Source organism: Mesoplodon densirostris, chromosome 2, assembly GCF_025265405.1.
Source record: "Mesoplodon densirostris isolate mMesDen1 chromosome 2, mMesDen1 primary haplotype, whole genome shotgun sequence".
Lineage (NCBI taxonomy): Eukaryota > Metazoa > Chordata > Mammalia > Artiodactyla > Ziphiidae > Mesoplodon > Mesoplodon densirostris.
This window is the reverse complement of record NC_082662.1, coordinates 57,480,893-57,503,396: the sequence shown is the minus strand read 5'-3', so window position 1 is coordinate 57,503,396 and position 22,504 is coordinate 57,480,893. Positions and strand designations below refer to the sequence as shown.

Sequence of the window (22,504 nt, the reverse complement as noted above, 5' to 3'; positions counted from 1 at the left end):
TTTTGTTCATTCTTCTGTTGATGGACACTTGGATTGTTTCCACCTTATTGGCTATTGTGAATAGTGCTGCAGTGAACATTGGCATACAATACCTCTTTGAGTCCCTCTTTTCAATTCTATTAAGTGTATACTAGGAGTGGAATTGCTGGTAATTCTGTTTAACTTCTTGAGGAACTGCCAATCTGTTTTCCACAGGGACTGCACCATTTTACATTCCTACCAGCAGTGTATGAGTGTTCCAATTTCTCCACACCCTTGCCAACACTTGTTATTTCTGTTTCTGTTTGTTGTTTGTTTATTTGTTTAATAGTCATCTTCATAGGTATGAAGTAGTTTCTTATTGTGATTCTGTGTTACATTTTCCAATGACGAATGATGTTGAGCATTTTAAAAATTGGGTTGTTTGTCTCTTATTGAGTTGTAGGAGTTCTTATATATTTTGGATATTAAACCCTTATCAGATGTATGACTTGCAAATATTTTCTCCCATTCTGTGGGTTCTCTTTTCACTTACTTTTTTTTTTTTTGTATTAGCAAAGTTTTACTTCTGGAGGGGATATATGTATACATATAGCTGATTCACTTTCTTTTACAGCAGAAACTAACCCAACATTGTAAAGCAATTATACTTCAATAAAAAAAAAAAGAAAAAAAGATTTGCTTAGGTTAAAAAAAAGTTTTACTTCAATTTTTTTCCTGCTTATAAATAACTTTGAAAAACTTGATATGCATGAGGCTAACATAGCTGTTATTTAAAGGCAATGTAGGGGCCACTGAAAATGTCTCTCTGACAAGAGACATTGCTCAAAATCTTCCCCACGCTGGGGGTGAAGGCAGGAGGAGGGAGTAGAGCTCTGCCATCAATCCCCTGCCCCAGTCCCCCTCCCCATGGTGAATCAGACTCTGCTAAGTTGACAGCTTGGAGCTCCTAAGGTTACCTGAATATTTTGGTGTGTTAGGGGAAAATGCCAGGGTTTCAAGATGGCCCATGTGCCAGCCTGATGGGCCCTCAGCCAGCACCTTCTTCCCACTCCAGCCACAAGAAGAGCCAAGCTCCTGGCTGGCTGGGGCCTGCTTGGGCCCTTGGGTGAGAGGTAGCCTTTCACCCCCAGCACCCCTCCCCACTCCCCACCAGGAATTTTTGGTATCACCTGTCTCATGTGGTATGAGATGCTGCTGAGGCCTAGTCGTGGCTCTGAGGCAGACAGTGAGGGGTGGCAGGCAAAGGTCCAAGGACCGCTGGGGCCAGTCCCGGCACCTGCAGCTCTAGGCTGCCCCTACTTTTATGTTTATTTCCAGACTGTGGACCCCCGCAGGGAGGGTTGGGTGGGGCATGGTGATGGCAGCCTCATCCCTGTAATAGGAGAAGAGGGCAAGAAGGGAGAGACAAAGAGTCATGAGGACAGGGACAGGGCTGAGTGAGAACCAGACAGGAACTTGCCCTGAAGTTTGCCAGCTGTGGCCCGCCTGAAACAGAGCTCTGCTTCCAAGGGGACCCCTCAGGTCAGCCCAGCTGGGTGACCACCCAGGGCATAGGCAGGCCAGACTGAACCTGGGGCCACAGCATTAAATAACATTGGCAGAGGAGGACTAGTTGAGGACAGGGCATGGTGAGTGTTCAGGGTGTGATGCTGCCAGTGCCCAGCCATCAGAAGGGGAAGCAGCGCTCCTTGAAGTGACTCACATGGTCCAGGGTGGGCAGGCAGGCATACTGGCTCGGGGCAGGAGTACCAGAGGCGCCTCCTCCAGGGCAGAATGTGGTCCTGGATCATCTCCTTGTTCACAATGCCCGAGCTGTAGTCCCAGGCTTCAGGGGCTTTGTCTACCATGTACCAGAGCTTGAAGCAAGTGGAATGTTCGTTCCTGCAGCTCTGGCTGCAGCAAAATGTCCTTCTTGGTCTGACTGGCAAAGAGCAGTTGGCACACGGTGTCACCCAGGTCCCTCATGATGGCACGGATCACCTGTAGCATCCAAGTGATGCTTGTTCCTCCTGTGATCATGTGAACAGACTTCACTTCTTGATGGGGTTGGATTTCTTGTCTGGACAGATGGCAAACTTTGCTTTGCCCTGGTAGACTAGCAGCCAGCTTGGGCCCTGGAACTCAATGATGTCTCCAATCTTCTTGTTTTCCAGGTATGGGGACATCTTTACTTCCAGTGGGAAATTTGGGCTGGGTGTCTTTGAAGTAAACCTTGATGACCAGGTCCACTAAAGCCCTTTCATCATGGCTGGAGATGGTGTAGGGCTCAATGGTAAGGTTTTGGTGGATTTGAGCTGAAAAGTAGATGTGATGGCCTATGAGGAGGCCCAAGATGTAATGGGGCCGTAGCAGGTTGAAGTACCACCACTGGGTGTTATGGCTGATGATCTCCTCATCGATAAGCCACAGTGAGTACTTGATGTCCAGGCTTTCAAAGGTAATGGCTAGGGCCCAGTGCTGGATAGCAGGACTATAGAGGAACCAGGCTGGGGAGAGCACCATGTGGCCCAGTGTGCTCAGCTGGGCCCTGTGGTGGTGGCTGCTGCCCCAGCCAAGAAAGTTGGGCTACCTCTTTTCACTTTCTTAATAGTATATTTTGATGCAGAAAAGTTTTCAATTTTGATGAAACCCAGTTTATCTTTGTGTGTGTGTGTGTGTGTGTGGCTGTTTTGGGTCTTTGTTGGTGTCTCTAGTTGCGGTGAGCAGGGGCTACTCTTCATTGTGGTACACAGGCTTTTCATTGTAGTGGCTTCTCTTGTTGCGGAGCACGGGCTCTAGGCACGCGGGCTTCGGTAGTTGCTGCACGTGGGCTCAGTAGTTGTGGCTCACGGGCTCTAGAGCTCAGGCTCAGTAGTTGTGGCGCATGGGCTTAGTTGCTCTGTGGCATATGAGATCTTCCTGGACCAGGGCTCAAACTTGTGTCTGCTGCATTGGCAGGTGGACTCCTAAACACTGTGCCACCAGGGAAGTCCTTATCTTTTTTTCTTTTTTTTTTTTTTTGTAATTGCTCATGCTTTGGTGTCATATCTAAGAATCCATTGCTAAACCAAACGTCACCAAGATTTACCCCTAAGCTTTCTTCCAAGAGTTTTATGGTTCCATTTTGAGCTAATATTTGTATATGATGTGAGATAAGGCTCCAATTTCATTCTTTTGCATGTGGAAATCCAGTTGTTCCAGAACCATTTGTTGAAGAGACTAATCTGTCCCAATGAATGAAAGTAGTACCCTTCTGGAAAATCAATTGGCCGTAGATGTATGGGTTTAATTTCTGGACCCTCAATTCTGTTTCATTGGTCTATATGTCTATCCTTATGCCAGTATCACACTGTTTAGATTACTGTAGCTTTGTAGTAAGTTTTGAAATCAGTTGTGAGTTCTCCAACTTTGATCTTCCTTTTTAAGATTATTTTGGCTAGTTTGGGCCTCTTGCAATCCCATATGAATTTGAGGATGGTATTTTTTCATTTCTGAAAAAAAGGTTGCTAGAATATTGATAGAGATTGTGTTGAATCTGTAAATCACTTTGGGTAGTACTGCCATCTTAACAATTTGAAGTCTTCTAATCCATTAACATGGATGTTATTCCATTTAGTTAGGTCTTCCTTAATTTCTTTCACAGATGTTTTAGGTTTTCAGTGTACAATATTTCACCTCCTTGGTTAAATTTATTCTTAGGTATTTTATACTTTTTGATGCTATTTGAATACTAGTGGAATTGCTTTCTTTATTTCCTTTTTGAATTGTTCATTGCTGGTGTATTGAAACACAACTGATTTTTGTGTGTCAATTTTGTGACCTGCAACCCTGCTGAATTTTTTTTTAGCTCTAGTAGCTTTCTTGTGTATTCTTTGCAACTGTCTGTATATAGAATCATGACATCTGTGAATAGAGATATTTTACTTCTTTCTCTCCAATTTGTTTCCCCTTTATTTATTTTTCTTACCTACTTCCTCTAGCTAGAACTAGTGTTGAATAGCACTATTCAACTAGTGTTAAATAGCAGTGATGCAAGTAGGCATCCTTGTCTTGTTCCTACTCTTAGGGGGAAAGCTTTCAGTCTTTTTTTTTTTTTTTTTTTTTTTTTTTCCTTTTTGCGGTATGCGGGCCTCTCACTGTTGTGGCCTCCCCCGTCGCGGAGCACAGGCTCCGGACGCGCAGGCTCCGGACGCGCAGGCTCAGCGGCCATGGCTCACGGGCCCAGCCGCTCCGTGGCATATGGGATCCTCCCAGACCGGGGCACGAACCCGTATCCCCTGCATCGGCAGGTGGACTCTCAACCACTTGCGCCACCAGGGAGGCCCAGCTTTCAGTCTTTTACTATTATGATGTTAGCTGTGGGTTTTTCATAAATGACCTTTATCATGTTGGAGAAGTTCCCTTTCATTCCTAGTTTTCTGAATGTTTGTATCATGAAAGGTTGTTGGATGTTGTCAAATGCCTTTTCTGTGACAACTGAGATGATAATTTTTTTTAACATTTTTTTACATTTTCTATTAATGTGGTTTATTACATTGATTAATTTCCTTATGTTGAACCACTCTTGCATTCCTGAGATAAATCCCACCTGATCATGGTGTATAATCCTTTTAATATGCTGTTGGATTTGGTTTGCTACTATTTTGTTCAGGATTTTTGCATCTAGAAAGGATATTGACCTGTAATTTTCTTTTCTTGTGATGTCTTTATTGCCTTTGGTATCAGTGTAATGCTAGCCTTACAGAATGAGTTGTTAAGTGTTCCCTCCATCATGGTTAATTGCATCAACTTTGGAGGCAGATGGTGTCAGTTTTAGTCCTGCTTTTGCCACCAAAAAGTTTGTAATAAGTTTTTCATTATTTAACCTCTCTACACTTCAGTTTCCCATCTATAAAATAGGTGTGTTGGGAGTATTAATTGGGATCATTCATTGTAAAGCCAGTGGTGTGCTGGTAAAGGTTTAAAAATCAGCTCTTAGGGGACTTCCCTGACAGTCCACTGGTCAAGACTCCACGCTCCCAATGCAGAGGGCGCAGGTTCAATCCCTGGTCGGGGAACTAAGATTCCACATGTTGTGCGGTTGGGCCAAAAAAAAAAAGAATCAGCTCTTAGAGAAGGTGGGAGTGGGAAACCCTGATTTGTAGTGTTTGCCTATTTCCATGGTGTAAATACTCCTGCCATGGCTGATTTAAAGATAACATTGTGAAGTCATCTAAGGTGGAGATGAGAAGAAGTGCACACAGTATGCTCTCATGAGCCAGTGGGAGCTGACTCCAGTACATCACTTTTTAAAAAAAGTATGAAGTACATAATAAATGATCAATCATGAAATATTATCACTTCAGTTGCCTTTAACAAAAAGCATAAAATAAAATGATTCCTGAAAAGTCAAGATATAAATCTACCTTTCTAATGCCTTATGTTCTAAAATAATTTATATTCTAGGTACTTTGAAATGTTATCTTCAGATGGTCTGTCCTCTGTGGGAATCACATTGCATATCCCCTTACTATCTCTAGATCTTGTAACATTGTTTACAGTGAACATAATCACAGGGCAGATGGTCTCTGTCCACAAGTCTGTCTGCCCTGCTGGCAATTGACCGCACCTGGAAAAACTTGTTACTTCTAATTGCTTAACCTTGTTAACCTTGAAGGCTGCTGGAAAACTTACAGGCATCATCCTGCCTTGGCTCCCTGGTAACTAAGGTGTTCTGCCTGATACTGGTCTTGACAGCAGTCACCACCTGCTCATGCTTTCCCTAGAGGGCATAGATTGCCCAACCACCTCATAAGGCAAACAATTCTGCCAATGTCATGTCCTCTAGACTTCTGCTCAGACCCAGGCTTAGGAACATTTATGAAGCAAAGACTGTCTTGCTCTGTTCCCTGGGTACCTTGTCCCAATTCTTTTACCAAGTCACTGTTCTCCCATGTTCCTTATCCACCCATCTATCCATCCATCGTCCATCCAACCAAGACTTACAGAGTGCCTCATGGCTGCAAATACAAAGATGGTATATGGTTTCCATTGTCCATAAACTCACAGCCTGGGATGGGGTAGGGTAGAGTGGAGACAGATACGCAAACAAATAGAATATATTGTGATAAGGGAAAGTACAAAAGTATATGCAAAGTACTCTGGGAAACTAAAGGAGGAATTCTGCTTGCCTCTGGAAGTTAAGGAGGTTTTCGCAGAGTGTGTACAGGTAACCATAGTGTAAAGCAGAGGCTTGGGGCCAGATATGGTAGACTTTGTGTGCCTGACTGTGCCATTGAACCTGATCCTTCAGCAACAGGGAGCCTTTCTTTTCTTTCCTTTTTTTTTAATTGCCCTGCATCTTAGAACTTCAAGGCTATGGTCCCTGTTAATAATAATAAAAAAACCCCCAACTTTTTAAGGGCTTATAATGTGCCACATATTGTACTAAGTGCTTTAAAATCATTATTTAACTTAATCTTCACAACAGCCTTGGAAAATAGAAATTATTATCATCCCCACTTTACAGATGAGAAAAATGAAATTTAAAACTCTAAGTCACATAACTAGGAACGGGTAGAACTAAAACCCAGCTCGAATTCAGTGCTGAGTCTGTGCTCTTAGAAACAAGCCAGCTGGACTTGGTATAGTTGAGGGCCTGGGAAGAGTGGTCCCATCTCCCCACACCAGCCTCCCAAAACTTCCTCCCATTTTACAGTTCTCATACGTTAAACCCTCTTACCACCTACCTGGGCTGATAGCAATGATCTGAAAGTACCTTGTTTAGGAGGCAGCGGTAGTTAATGTGGAGAAGGACTTCGAAGGATGTTGACAGCAGTGGGAATTTACTTCCAAGAACTGTGGTTGCTGTCGGCTGACGTTGAGGTAGTGATTAATATGCTCTTGTGTGATTCAGCTAATGCCCCTCCCAAATATTGTGTTAACCCAGTGAAAAAAGCACATGTCCAACTAAGCTGAATGTCAGACCTCTGTGTCAAGTCCCATTTTACATTCTGTAGAAGGAAAAGCAGTCCCACTTAACACTGCTTACCAGGTATTATTTAGTTGGTGGCATCCAACTAAATAATTTAGTTGGTGGCATCCTTGGTCAACTCGTCGACTAATTTAGAGAATTTGGGAATCATGTGAAATTCCTTCCTCTGCCTCAGCACCCAGATCTAAGCAGTCATCACCCACTTTCTATTCTATCTCCTCAGGTTTTTGACAACTTCTCAGTATCCCTCCCTGGTCCACCGCCTTAGATGTTGGTCTCATCACTTCAGTTTGAAGCTCTACAATGTTATATGATTAATCTCCTTGCCCTCCAATCCATCTTCCACATTATCCCTATATTAGTGGTTCTCAAAGGGGATGATTTTTGTCCCCCAAGGCATATTTGGCAATATCTAAAGACATTTTTGTCATAAGTAGACCAGGTGGACTGGGGAGTTGAGGGGGAAGAGTGGAGGGTTGCTACTGGCATCTAGTAGTTAGAGGACAGAGATGTTGAACATCCTACAGTGCACAGGACAGCAACCCTACCCCCCCCCCCCATAACAAAGAATTTTCTGGCCCCAAATATCAGTAGTGCTGAGGTTGAGAAACCCTGCCCTGGAGTGATTCTTCTCAAATAAAAATCTGCTTACATACCTCAAAAACACACTATTTATTTTGGGCAGAAGTTTTTGCATAAGGCCCATCTTTTCTTATTCCCCAGTCACACAGCGTATACTTATTACTGCCTGAATGTGCCACTTTCTCCTTGGTTCCTGTAACTTACCTGCTACTTATAGCTTCTTCTTTTCATTTTGATTTCTTCAGGCTGGGTTTCATGGTTCTTCTCTTGATCACTTTTAGAAGAGCATGAATCATACTGAATTGTTGCTTATCTATCTCCTCCACTACACTGTGAGCATCCAGAGATCAAGGAAACCGTGCCCCATAGGGTTAACAGAAACTGGTAACGAACAGAAATTCTTGAGCTTGTCTTAACAGCTTGCTAAAAACCCCCTCTGCCTGTAGCCTGCCTTCACTGAGCAAGCCTTAATTATTTTGTTGCAAATTGCATAGCCTCCAAGCTTCCCATAGCCTAAACAGTAAGATGTTTGCCCAAGTTGTTTTCCAGGAACTTGGGGTCAGCTGAGTTTAGTTTGAGCTCCAGCTGGCTAAGACTGGTTGGGACCACTGACCCTAAAACTGGGTCTGTGCAAGTGTCCCATAAATAACCTTTTGAAGTCAGAGGGCCAACAACTGTACCCTCGGATCATGCCAAGTGCCTCCATGTTTGAACATGCAGGCCATGAAGAAGCATGTAATTCAGATACTCCTGTGAGGGACCTGATTATCTCACCTTTCCCCATGCCTAAAACCATGCTTCTTTATTCCTGAAATATCCCAAGCTCCTCCCCTTTGGGGAGGCAGATTTGAGATTTATTCTCCCATCTTCTTGCTTGGCTGCCTTGTGAATAAACCCTTTCTCTGCTGCACACCTTGGTGCCTCAGCATTTGGCTTGCTGAGCTTCCGACAAACAAACGTGGTTCAGTAACATCAGGAACTGGGTCTTTTTTTTGGAATCTTCAGGACCCAGTGCAATGCCTGGTATAGTGGAATGGATCTGAACTCAACCAAGGACCCCTGCTCATTCCATTTCATGAGCCCTGCAAAGCAACCAGATTTGTTCTCGGGCTTTTCTGACTTTCTTTTTTCTGTACCCTTTGCCTTACCTGAAATACTGTTCTTTCATGTTTCAGTCTCCACTCATATCACTCCCACCTGTTCTTTAAGGCCCAGCTTGATTAAAAAAAAATCACAATAACTTACTAAGCCTACCACTTATGTCAGGCCTGGCATTATCTTAGTTCACTTTCAGCATAGTCTTTATGAGGAAGGTATTATCCCAATTTAACAGGTGAAGAAAATAATGCAAACAGCCTTGAGTGGCAGGTGAGGCAAGACATTCACTCAAACACCCGCAAGGTAGGCAGCTGGACTGACCTTCCCCACTTGATTCTCTTTTCTTCTCTGTTATCTCTGCTGTTTCCTTCCAGAGGACACCCTAGAGATTGTTTAGTCTGCCCCTCAACTCTTATGAGTAAACTGTGAACTGTTTAGGGCAGGGGTCCTCAACTATCCCTCCACACACACACAGCAGGAGGTGAGAGGCGGTGAGCGAAGCTTCATCTGAGGCTCCCCATCACTCGCATTACCACCTGAACCATTCCCCCCTCCCCCCCAAGTGGAAAAATTGTCTTCCACAAAACCGGTCCCTGGTGCCAAAAAGGTTGGGGTCCGCTGGTTTAGGGTAACACAGGTGGTTAATGGTGGGAGCCAGACCTAAAACCCAGAATTCCAGATTTGAATGCGTTTCTCATGCACCACGTACCACACCCAGCACTTGCTCCACATGAAGTAAGCTGCCAGTAACTCTCCAAGTCTCCAGGAATCCTCCAGCAGGGTTGGTGGAGTCAGGGCACATGGGGAAGCCTCAGTGAGCAGTGAACCGAGCTGCAGAAGTCTGATCATGCATAGCTTAGGCAGATTCTCATCCAAGGATTTCTGGGGAGAAGGCACTGGAGTATTTTAAGCATGGGGGTGAGTTGAATATATTTGAATTTTTAAAAGCTCACTGTGTAGAATTAATTGGAGAGTGGATTGAATACAGAGTGACAACTTAAGAGATGTTGTGGTCCTTCAGATGAGAGATGGTGGCAGCTAGGATCATGTTGTCGGAACACTTAGAGAAACAAATGGACTGGAGACATATTTAGGAAGTAAAATCACCATGATTTGGTCGTAGACTGCCTATGAGGTATGAATCTGGCTATAGTGTGACCTTAACTAAGATAATTAAGACTTGACTTGTTTCCTCAAAGATAAAAGGAAGATAAAACCTACTTTGAGGGATTATTAGTAAAAAATGAAAATCTCTGGACACACATTAGATATCAACAAATGTTTTTATTACTATTTATAAGTTTTTAAAAAACTTCTAAGACCTGAAATACAGAATGGGTTGGACGTGAAGTAACCTGTTAACGTTGGAAGGTTAATTTCTTAAGTTCCTATTACTCTCATGCTTCACAAGCTCACCTCTTGCTCGGTGGCAAAAAGGGGCAGAAGACCGTAAGAAATGCATCGCAGTGCACAAAGATATGGTGAAGGGCACTCCAAATTCGAGACGGGTAAACCTATGGCCAAATCCTTACAATTTCACTTTCTGCGCTCGCAGATCTCTCATTCTTGCATTGCTGTTTCTAGAATACATGGTGAAAAGAAGGGAGTGAGGGTTGGGGGAATGAGAGAAGCCGCATGGGGGCGGGGCGCGAAGGCTAGAGGCGCTGGGTCCTGCGCGGAGGCGGTTCCGCCGCCTCCGCCTTCACCGCGGTCCCCGCCCCCCTTTCCGGGGGCAGCCGCGCGTGACGTCACGAGGAGGCGGGACCGGCCGCGGGGTGGTAGGCGGGGCCAGCCGCGGGGCGAGGCGGGAGGCGGGGAGCGCAGGCCGCGGCGGCCGCGGAGTAGCTAGCAGCCGCAGACTGCTGAGCCCAGCGCCCCAGCCCTGGTAGCCCACACCGCGCCCCCTCCTCAGCCCCCGGTGCGTGTACGCTGGGGCTCTGGGGGGCTGGCCGCTTAGGGAGCGGGCCGCCCGACCCTGACCCGCGCAGTGACCCGGAGCCCCCCGGCCCAGGCGCACACGGAAGTGGTGAGTGTCACCGAGTAGAGGTAGAGAAGCCTGCGGCGCCCGGAGGCTAGGGGCGGGGAGCCGGGCGCTGGCGGGAGACGCGGCCGCCGCTCTGGGGCCTCGCGCGTCGCGCACCCGGGGCCGCTCCTCGAGCGCGACTCTGGACCTGGGGGCCGGGCCGGGGCGGGGTGGGGGCGAGCGGGGCCGGGCGGGGAAGGCGGGGGATTTCCAGCTGAGCGGAGACTGCCGGTGCCGGGAGGTCGGGGGCTGGGGGCCCCAGACCCGAAGGGGAAAGGTTAAGGCTCGCTGCCCCCTCCCCCAGAGCGCACACCAAGTTTTCATAAACAAGCCTGGGACGCGCTGACATCCTGTTTATACCACCCTGAGATACAGGCGCGGGCTTGAGGTTTGACATCCCTCGTTGCACCGAGAACTTGACCGCCAGCCCTCTGACAGAATTGCCGGGGAGCGGAAGGAGGATTTTTCAGGCCTCAGAACGGATGCTGAGCGTCTTAGCCATTTGACTTCTTTGCCATCTCAGCGAGAGAAAGTTTCTGGGATTTGGGGCCCAGTTTGGGGCAGGGGGGCGTCTGGGGACTCAGGAGACGCCCCCTGTCCTTTTAGGTTCTGTTGGGACCCTGGCCCCAGGTAGCGGGCGGAAAGTATGAAAGACGCTCACTGGGCGAGATGGCCAGGGAAGAGGAACAGTGAGAGCGAGCCCCTCGGGGAATTGCGAGTTCTACTGTAAAGGGACTAGTTAACCGAAACTGGGGCTGGTCTCTGGCTCCATGTGTAATTCCTCAGACCCCATCTGCACGCCGTCGCCAAGCATCAGAGGGAGACGTCGCTTTAGCAGGACTAGTAAACACCCCTCTCAAGTCACTCCCCTAGGTTCCAGGGATGTGGGCGCCTTGGATGTGTTTACCGAGGAACTTCTCTAGGGGACTAGATAAAGGGTATGATTATTGCCAGGTGTTTGTGCACATTTTTTTTGTTTTTTGTTTTTTTGATTGTATATTCTTTGTGAATTCTTGTGTGTCCATGGGAAAGGGGATCCCGTCCTCCGTGCCACTTCTCTTAATACGTGGCTGTGAGCTGTCTTATGCCCCTGGTTGGATACAGGCTGTTGACTTTTTTTTTTTTTTTTAAGAGTCCAGGGCTTTTTTCTCAGTGGCAGGAGTTTACAGTTGTATAAAATTGTTATTACTTTTTTGGGGGGAGGAAAGCATTAAAAACCTGACATAGTTAAGTGGTGAGTATAAGGCAGAAACAGCCAGATATGATCATGGAGTGTTTGATTGTTGGCTATTTTTTTTTTTTTTTAGAAAAATTTGAGTTATGGGCATTTACACGGTGGAAAAAATTTTCAGGATGAACATTTTATATTGATTACATTTTTTGTTCCTCGCTTTCCAAAACTCTATTTTGTGTTGTTTCTGGCTTTTGCTTTGGGTGACTGGTGTTTTTCAAGACCAGGCAGTCATTTTTATTTAAGGATCAGTGTGTTCTTTTGTACTTTGTGGTGAAGGTTAATGGAGGCTACAAGGGTACCAGACACTTTGGGTACAATATGCATTGTAATATGGAGAAGATGTCTCCTATGTATAGATCCAGATCACATTTAAAGACGCAGGTACATCATACCTGCATGATTGTGGACATTATGAATAGGAATAGTCACAACCTCTTTAACTTTGCATGTCATATTAACTAAGCACTTCACCGTATCTTAGTTTCTCTAAATAGCTACAAAAATGTATTTTTTTAATACTAGGATTGCAGTGTGACACTCCATGTTGAATAAAGCCAGTTTAGTTTCCCTATTCCACAGTATACTAATTGCTTATTATTATTGGGAAGTGATGATAGAGGGTGAATAAATTATACATACATAGATAAAATAATTCAAACATTTCCCGAAACATAACTACATTTCATTTGTTGTAATTTAGTCAGTCTTAATATCAATTTGGCTCATGCTCTATATGTACTTGTAATTATCTTTAGATCAATTGGTATCTACCTTTTACAGATGTAAGTTGTTAAGGGGAATTAGCTTGCAAAATGTTTTCAATTGAAGCATTTGCTAAAAAGCTGGTAGAAAGTAAGGAATTTTGAGGGCAAAGTTGCTTTTGCAGGAAAAGAGACTCATTAAATGGCATGAAGAAATTTAAGCTGAGTGCTTTTAAATGGGATAGTGAGGTCTGCCAGTTTCGAGTCTGGGTTCACAAACACTAGTGGTTTCAACTGCAGACCACAGATTCTAATAATGTTTTGAAGTTATCATTCAGTTTCTTCTGAGTAGCTGGAAGTAACACATATATTTGGACAGAAACCCAGCTGAAGCAAGTATTGAGAATGTATAGGTTTATACCTATTTTAATAGAGTGGACACTAAGGTACAACTGCATTAATAAGGTTTATTAACAAAGACCAAGGTATGTTTTCTGACTCCTCTGTTAAGTGTTTCCTCCCCCCACACACATTATTTTATATATCTTTATTATGTATATACTTATGTTCTAATGAGGTCATATGCTTTTAGAAGATTTATCATCTGAGATGTGAGTATTTACAAGGAAGTTTTTCTTGTTCATTTCCACATTTAAAAAAATTGTTTTAAGTGGATAGGGAATTGATTAATTACTGAATCTTGCTGAGCAAGCAGCATCTGATGGTCTGACTTATGGTGGTCCAGTGTTCTGTGGAGCCTTATCATAGAATAAAGATGCCAGAAAGAACCTCACAGATTCTTTTAGACCAGTGTTCCTCAGCTGGGTATGATTGTGCACCCAAGGAGATATTTGAGGTTTATGGAGACATTTTTGATTGTTAGAACTGTGGGGGTGGGGTGGGGTTGAGAGGAGGCAGTGTTACTGGCATCCAGTGGGTAGAGGCCAAGGATGCTGCTCAACATCCTACAATGCATGGTGCAGCCGCCTACAGCAAAGAATTATTTGGCTCACAATGTCAATAGTGCTGGTCTTGAGAAATCCTGTTTTGGAATGCCAGGTGGGTAACAAGAAGATCCTGGCTTCTGTCATGGCAAGCTGCTTCACTTCAGGCCCCTATTTTCTTCATCTGTAAAATGAAAATAAAAATATCCATCTTGGCAATCTCACGAAGCTGTTGGGGAAAATTAGGTAAATAATGGATGGAAACTGAAGTGCTATGCAAGTTATAACTATTGTGAAGACTTTTTTTTTATTGAAGCATAGTTGTTCTACAGTGCTGTGCCAGTCTCTGCTGTGCAGCAAAGTGACTCAGTGATACACATAGAGACATGCTTTTTTATATTCTTTCGCATTATGGTTTATCACAGGATATTGAATATAGTTCCCTGTGCTATACAGTAGGACCTTGTTGTTTATCCATGCTATATATAGTAGTTTACATCTGCTAATCCTAAACTCCCAGTTCTTCCTTCCCCCACCCCCCTCCCCCTTGGCAACCACAAGTCTGTTCTCTGTAAGACATGATTTTTTTAAAAGCAGATGAATTGTTATATATACTGGTCGTTGAGGAGAAAAGGGGTTGAGGCAGTATGTTGAATGCCAAGATTGGATGGTTTGATGTTACTGAATTCTTTGTTATTCATTTTTTTGGTAGAGGAATTATTTAAAGTAGTTATGTTATTATTAGAACATAAATTTTTTAACTATTTTTTTAAACATAAAGATTATTTTCTCACTATAATGAGGGAAAACTCGTAAAAAAATTAGAACATAGAGGAAAGTAGAAAGTAGAGGAGAAAAATCATCCATGGTGTACTCCCTTTTCCATTTAAGGACAATAACAATTAGCAATTTCTTTTCTGTTAGAGTCATTTATATTGGAAGAAGAGTTAACGATGAAAAATGCGGCAGTAGTGACCAAGGAAGGTGCTGTTTGTTTCTGTGCCCTTTATTTTCTCTTTTCTAATAAATATGATGTACGGGCAGTTACATTATAGGAGACATTAGAGGAATTGGTTCACTATTTTTATATTTTGCCGGCTAACCTCCAAGCCGTGTTCTCGTTTGGCATGTTGTTTCCTCTCTGCTTCTTGCTCTCCCCTGAATTCAGCTAGGTGTGCCACTATTGCTTCCTGTCTCAAAACCCTATGGTAACATGGGGTTTTAAACATCTGCCATGTTGAAATGACCGGGTTTCTGGGGCAGGAAACTACTTCCTGTGAGTATTCTTTCCTCTGAAGTGCACCAGCTTTTTTGGCAGTTTGAGGCAACAAGAAAGCATAAAACTTTAAGTTCATTTCTGTGGTATATTTACTTCTGAGGTTTTATGATCTGTGATTCTTAACAGCTGGCAGTGGGCACACATTTTTTCCTTGGTGCTCTATGAGTAAACTGCCGATCCTGAGGCAAGACCTGCTTTAGAAGCAAAATGAAAATTTCTTTAAGTCTACTCTAGGCAGAAGACAGAGCTGGTCTTTGTTAAGATATTTTTAATCTGTGGTAACTGAATTTACTTACCAGTAATATTCACACAGCATTTTGTTCATCCATTTATTCACTCAGTAAATACTTTTTGAGCTCCTGCTATGAGTGTCAGGGAGTGAATAAACAGAACAAAACAGGCAAAAATCCTGCTTTTATAGAGTTTACAGTCTGGTGGAAGACCCTTGAGCCTGTTCAGAGTTTCTCAGTTGCAGGTTATACACGGCAGCCACTCTGACTAGAGCAGGGTACTGAGAGGCAACAGAAGGAGGTAGGGCTGGACATTCAGGATGGGGCCAGACTGTGAAGACTGCACAAGTCTGTGAGCAGTGTGAGGTCAGGGACTGTGACCTGTGTTGAATGAATGAACAGGGAAGATGGGAAGCCATTCACAGTTTTTGAGCTCAAGAATAACATCATTAGAAAATGCAACAGCTGTGAAGCACTGACAGTTCTATAAAGGGTCAGCTTCATTTGACCATTGTGCAACTCTTCATCCTCCCCATCACAGAAAACATTCCTTACTTATCCACCACTTATCAACTGTTCAGAAGACTACTAGGAAATAGAAAATGCTTAGAGCCAAAATAGATGTCATGAAGTCTATATATGCTTTCCTTATAGTAGAGTAAAACTTATTTTTGGTTTGCTTTTAATTTATAAAGGATTTGTAGACAATCTACCTAACTGGTTTTCAAGTCAGTAGGAGATTAAATACAAAAAATGCAAGAGATGGGAATTGTTAAGAGGATGAATACAGGAAGGCACATTCTCTGAGGCAGGCAGTGTTAATTTTTATATTGGAAGTGAATGAGGAGAGGTTTATGAAAAGCAGAGCCATTAACTCAAAAAGTGAAGCACCTTGGGTGGGGCCCTTTAGTGGAGGGGCGAATGCCATCGTAAATACCTTAGCGTATTGAAGGTGTCACTTTCACAGTACACTACAGTAATTGATGTTGATAATGACCAGTCCATTAAGAAGAGAAGAGGTCAAGTTGTGGAGCATAATGGAAATGAGGCCAGATAGTTCTGGACTCTAGCAGAAAAGGGCAGCCTGAGGGCTTGGTAGGTGTGCAAGTGGTGGGCAGAGGTGGGGGTGGAGTAAGAAGCTGCAGTCAGGATTATGACAGGACAGGCTTGAAGAAGAGGTTTTCTTCATCGGGAAAACGCAGGAGGAATCTTTGCTTCACAGAAGGAGCTTTCACCCTTTAGGGAAAGTGATTGGAGTGATCTGCAAGAGGAGGCTGCCTCTGCAAAACTTCAAAAGGGGAGCTGCGGCTATCTGCGGAGAAGGGGGTAACAGCTGGAACCCACCAGTTGGGGTGGTGTGGGGGACTAAATCAGGTCACCTAAATTACGCCTCTAGATGGTACACAGACTGATTTACTGTAGTTTAGTCTTGTTTTTCATAATCTGTTTTTGGAAGCTCTGGAGCTGGACTGTTGGTTTGATCCTAGCTGTAAGAACGTGGGCAAGTTATGCCTGTTTCCTTATCCATAAAATGAAGATAAGATAGTACCTACCTCGGGCTTCCCTGGTGGCACAGTGGTTGGGAGTCAGCCTGCTGATGCAGGGGACACGGGTTCGTGCCCCGGTCCGGGAGGATCCCATGTGCTGCCGCGGAGCGGCTGGGCCCGTGAGCGGAGCTTGCGCGTCCGGAGGCTGTTCTCCGAAACGGGAGAGGCCACAGCAGTGAGAGGCCCGCGTACCGCAAAAAAAAAAAAAAAAAAAAAAAAAAAAGATAGTACCTACCTCTAAGATTGTTTTGAGAATTGAGTGACTACACCTAAATACCCCTAAAGATTTTGGAATGGTGCCAGGTACATGTTGTGAGCTAAACATTTGTTAGCGTGCACTCTCTTTTTTTGTTCCTCCTTCTGATTGGTGAATATGCTTTGTGTTAAAAACAAAGAGCTCAGATTATATTCAGAGTGCCTTAAGATGGTAGGGAAGTGTGACCCATGAAATGCAAAACAAAGAGTAGCTGATACATTCTATATTACAAAGGCTTCAGTTAGAAATGGATAAGTCAAAAACATTTAGGCACCTAAAGAAGGCAGTTTCTCAAATCTAGAAGAGTTTAGTATATAGACCGCACCAAGGTGGTAGATAAGTTATTTTTAAGAAAAAATGAGAAACAAAGTTGTTTTTAATTTAACTTTAAATGCCATCCAAGGTATATAATTTGGTAGGAATGTACTAGACTTCCCGAGAAAGTCAATACTGTGTTGCTCTCCCTGATTGAGTTTACTTAGCGAGTGGTGAGCTGTTGGCAGAAAGGCACAGGCATACCTGTTTGTAAAATGGTGTCTTTAGAGTTGTGTGGAAATTTAAAATCTTATAAATCAGATAATATGCTATGGAGTTTTGCTGTTTAAGGAATTATAAAAGTGTAAGTGAACTCTTAAATACATGTTGTTTCCCCTGAATGCTGTTTTATTAGTTTCTTTTTCCATGTATGTGTTGCATTTTCCTAAAACAAGATTTACCCCAAATATAAAATTGTACAAAAAGTTGGTCCTTCCTCCTAATCATATTTTGAATATATCTGTAGTTCTTTCTTAGTAATGTTTATGTTGCATTTATTCATATTCTCAAGAACAGTAGTTGTCATGTGGTTGGAAAAGAGCTCTTGATGATCGTCTCATCCCATGTGCTTTGATACCAAAGATGTTAGCTGTCTCTTTTCCTTGTCTTTCTATTTGCGAAGGAAAATAACAGTAGAACTCCCTAATTTTTATTGGGTGGGGGGGGTGCAGTAGGTAGGGAAGTCCAGCTCAAATGGTGAACAGGCTGACCTGTAGGTATTTAAAAGAATAAATTTAGGTCTATTAATTTCAGGTACATTAATTCAGACAAGTTTGAATGTATAAAGTGGGAATAGATAAGAACAATTTGTAATTAATGCAACTCTTGTTTTTAATGGTGTTTTAAAGGGCTTAAGGGTATTAGAACTGACAACAGTTCATTCAGTTAAGCACAATTATATCTGCAGGCTTATTTGCCAGTTAATTAAGCTCAACTGTAGCAAGGCTGTAAATTATAGCAAATTTTTTCAATTAGAATTTAAAATAATCTTTTATGTTATGGTGAGAGAAAAGACAGAAGAAAAATATCAGGGAGAAAACAATCTACCAAATATATATTTTCCAAGTGAAAAATCTTGTTATTAAACTAGTTTAATTGATCACACACAGGGAGGCAGACAGATGTGACTCATACAGTAAAGAAGTGCACTGGATGTTTGGATGTTTTGCCAGGTACACCTGCAAACCCATTTTAGGGCTAGTTCACAAAGGACAGACTTAAAAAAGGAAGATGCTTAATGCCTAAATTTAATATTCTGAACGATTTTGTTCCAGTAAAGCCGTCTGTAAAACTTTAGGCAGGTCTGCTAATCACTGTATATCAGTTACCTAATTGGGAAAATCATTTGATGTTTGGTGGTATCTCCAGAACACCCCATCTTTTTACTTGTTTAGAATGACCTTCACTCAGTTGGTCAGAAGTAGGAAGGGGAGGTCAGAGGAAGCCAGACTGGCCTGAACGTAAATTGTAAGCCTATTTGATGTGGATTTGTGAAGTAGGCCACTTGGGATGCACAAACTGGCTGAGATAAAAATGCTCTCAGGTTTTCATGTTCATTCCGTTATGCACCAATTATCTGTAGATTGCATATTATGTGAGAACAAGACGGGCCTGATTTCTGCCTTCAGAAGCTTCCTTGCTACTGGAAGACACAATAATTCAACAATTATTCAACTGCTTGTTTTAATTATGCTGAGTACCTGGAGAGATGTCTTAGTTTGGTATAAAGCAGAGGTGGGGGGCAGTAAGAAGAGGGGGTCTTTGTGACACATTTTTTTTTTTTACGTTGGAATCTGAAGGGTGAAGGAGTTAGCCGGGCTAAGAGAGTGAGGAGCCTGTTAGCACAGGTTCACAGCGTGCGCAAAGGAACTGAGGTAGAACCAACACTGCTGGAGCAGAGAGGACCGAGAGGCAGGCTGGTGAGGTCAGACTTGAGTCACTGTATGAAAAACAGAAGGGTCCCCCCCCCTACCACCACACCGGGAGCACCTCTGCCCACTCTGCTGCCAAATGCCTTGAAAGCCTTACTTCCTTCCCACTCGCTCATTCTTTAACCCTTTGCAACCTGACTGCCACCTCCACACACTTGAGACTTATTCTTTGAGGTCACCAGTGACTTTTTGCTGTCACACTTAGGGCTTTTTTCTGTGCTTGTTATCTAAAGCATTTGATGCTGCTGAACACCCCCTTCCTGAAAGATGTCCCACACCCCACTGCTGTCTGGCTTCTGAGACACAATACTTCTCTCCTTTCTGTCTGTGTCTTTGTTCTCTTCTCTTTGGTGTCTTCTCTTCCTCTCCTCTCTCGCCGCCCCCAATACAGACTTTCCTAAAGGTTCTGAGAACGGGAGATCTTATTTATTCCTAGAACTGTGCAGATGACCTGCTTTCACCTGCGCTCCAGTTGTCCCTTTTATTCATATTCCTTCTTCTCCGCTCCCTACCTCCCCAAATACCGGCTGAGCAGCTTTAGGCACTGGCCAAGGCACTGGGGACACAGTGGGGAACAAGAGGCAGGACCCCGTTCTTAAGGAGCCAACATTCTAAGATGTTAAACATGGCGATAAATAGGTGCCGTTACGTGCAATAAAGAAAATTAAGTATGGTAATTGGTAGAGAATGCTTAGATGGGTAGGAGAGGGGCTACCTCTGAGGAAATGACATTTGGGCTCAGACCTGAATGGTGGATGATGAGCAGGAGCCAGCTCATGCCATGACCTGGAGGAAGAGTACCAGGCAGGGAGCAGCAGGTGCCGAGGCCCCACGGTGGGATGATCTTTCCATTTCATTTTGGGCTCCCTTACCTGCATGTCTTGTTGACACCTCCCATTTAACTGTTCCAGAATTAATATCATCTCTTTTTCTGACCCAGCCAACCCAGTGGATGATTTCTCTGTTCCTCTTAGTACTATCTCTGTTCACCACCCTCAGAACCAGCGGTCAGAAAACTTTTCCTGTAGAGAGGAAGACAGTAAATATTTTCGGCTTTGAGGGTCATGCCACTCTGTGACAACTCCACAGTTCTGCCACTGCAGAACTAAAGCAGACATTGACAGCGTGTAAACCAAAAAGTGTAGCTGTGTTCCAGGAGAACTTTACGTACGGACATTGACATTCGAGTTTCCACTTGTCACAAAATATTATTTTTTTCCCAACCACTTAAAAATGTAAAAATCTGTACAGCTTCCTGGCTGTATAAAACAGGCAAGAGGCCAGATTTGGCACGTGGGCCCAAGTTTGCTGACCCCTGCCTTAGGTCATCTTGGTTTCTTGCCCTGCTGCGCCCCTCCCGCGCCCCCTCCCGCGCCCCCTCCGCCCCCTAATCCAGCAGTCTGCCAGGCCCTCTCAGTGCTCCCTCCCAGTGTGTGGCTTCTTTGTCTTCTCGCCATTCCCTGCCTCTGACCTAGCTTTTCTTTACCTGGGGGATCACAGTAACCTCCAGCCTAGTCTCCCTGCTTCCAGCCTTTCCCTCCAGTCTGTCCTCCATACAGATGTTGGATAATCTTCCTGCACCTTGACTCAGGTCACAGAATTCCCCTGACCGCGGCCTTTGGAAGCCCCGCGTTGCCTGCAGAAAACAGTCCAAATTCCACCTTACTGTAGTAGTCCCGGCTCCTTGTCATAAGATTTCAACTTTTCAGCTTATTCTCCCATTTCTCTCCTTCTGTGCCAAAATAGATTGTTCACTATTTTGCATTTGTGCCTCAGACATTCCTCCTATTTTTCTGCCTCCTCCTCCTCCACAGACTTTGCCCGTGCCTCATGCTCTCTGTCTGTCACAATTCTGTAACTTTCAAGGCCCCTTCAAATGTCCCTGTTCTCTCCGCCCCAACCCCCAACAAGAGGCATGTGTATACTTAGTGCTTTAGTGGTGTGTGATCCTCTTTTTTAGGGCATTGTGTTCTGCCTGGTGCTTCAGTTCCTTTGTAGACTTCCCTCCACTGTGCAGTCCCAAGGTTCTTGAGGACAGGGACTTATTCATTGTAATATCCCCTTTCACAGAAGATACATGGGTTATTATTGAGTAAATGCTAAACCCTGTGTAGACAATTTGTAGAGGTTCAAAGTGGGAACATTTTTACTAGAAGGAGTTTGGCCAAATTAAATCCTTGATTCTTATATAAAGTAGTACAGTTTTGTGAATGATCACCAAGTATTTTGGAAGACTATGGTGGTATTCTTCGTCCTGTCAGTGGCTTAAATAAATAAGTTTACGCAAATTTTTGATGTTCCTCTTCAGGAATTGATATGTTTCCTTTTATAAAAAAGAAAAAGAGAAAGACTGTTCTGTAAATCATAATGTTTCCTTGCCCGAAAACTCGAGGCCAAGTTATTTGCTTATTTTAGGTTGCTATTCATTTTTCTTACAGTGATCTCCCTGCCTCAGTCTCCCACCAGATCACTTTTCACATGTATTAAGTCCTCCTTTTAATGAATGGCTCTGTTTTGTAAGTCTTATATATTTATGTGAGTGGCCCCAACTTACATTTTGGTGAGAAATAGAAATTTAAATAATAAATACTAGGCCCTTGGTTTACCCAACCTGAGGTGACACCAAGATGGTAAATATGTTGATAGAAGCAGGCAAAAAGGCTCTGGGGCAATATGGGAATCATGATGTGGGTTTGGTGGAAAATGAGAAAAGCACTTTCTCAATCTTCTGGTGGACTTGTGCTTGGGGTAGCTCACAGGTTTGTGAGGTGTGTAGCACATCTTGTCGAATGGGAAGGAGAGGGAGCAAGAGGATGAGACTCAAGATCAGGCAGCTTTCCTCTTAAGAGTTTGATAGTGTCTGGTCTTACATTTAGGTCTTTAATCCATTTTGAGTTTATTTTTGTGTATGGTGTTAGGGAGTGTTCTAATTTCATACTTTTACATGTACCTGTCCAGTTTTCCCAGCACCACTTATTGAAGAGGCTGTCTTTTCTCCACTGTATATTCTTGCCTCCTTTATCAAAGATAAGGTGACTGGGGCTTCCCTGGTGGTGCAGTGGTTGAGAGTCTGCCTGCCGATGCAGGGGACATGGGTTCGTGCCCCAGTCCGGGAAGATCCCACATGCCGTGGAGTGGCTGGGCCCGTGAGCCATGGCTGCTGAGCCTGTGCGTCCGGAGCCTGTGCTCCACAACGGGAGAGGCCACAACGGTGAGAGGCCCGCATACTGCCAAAAAAAAAAAAAAAAAAGATAAGGTGACCATATGTGCATGGGTTTATCTCTGGGCTTTCTATCCTGTTCCATTGATCTATATTTCTCTTTTTGTGCCAGTACCATACTGTCTTGATTACTGTAGCTTTGTAGTATAGTCTGAAGTCAGGGAGCCTGATTCCTCCCGCTCCATTTTTCGTTCTCAAGATTGCTTTGGC

The 22,504-nt window shown here is 43.8% G+C and overlaps 1 protein-coding gene and 1 pseudogene across 3 annotated transcripts in view; one reads left to right on the top strand and one right to left on the bottom strand.

Moving 5' to 3' along the window:
• Positions 1–1,648: 1,648 nt before the first annotated feature.
• Positions 1,649–12,269, bottom strand: LOC132503078 (NADH-cytochrome b5 reductase 3-like; annotated as a pseudogene).
• Positions 10,406–22,504, top strand: part of JAK1 (Janus kinase 1) — a 138,569-nt gene continuing 126,470 nt past the window's right edge. For all 3 annotated transcript variants that reach the window (XM_060089909.1, XM_060089907.1, XM_060089908.1), the window contains exon 1: positions 10,406–10,640. The gene's annotated coding sequence lies outside the window, so the exon portion shown is untranslated. The remainder of the gene's footprint in view (positions 10,641–22,504) is intronic.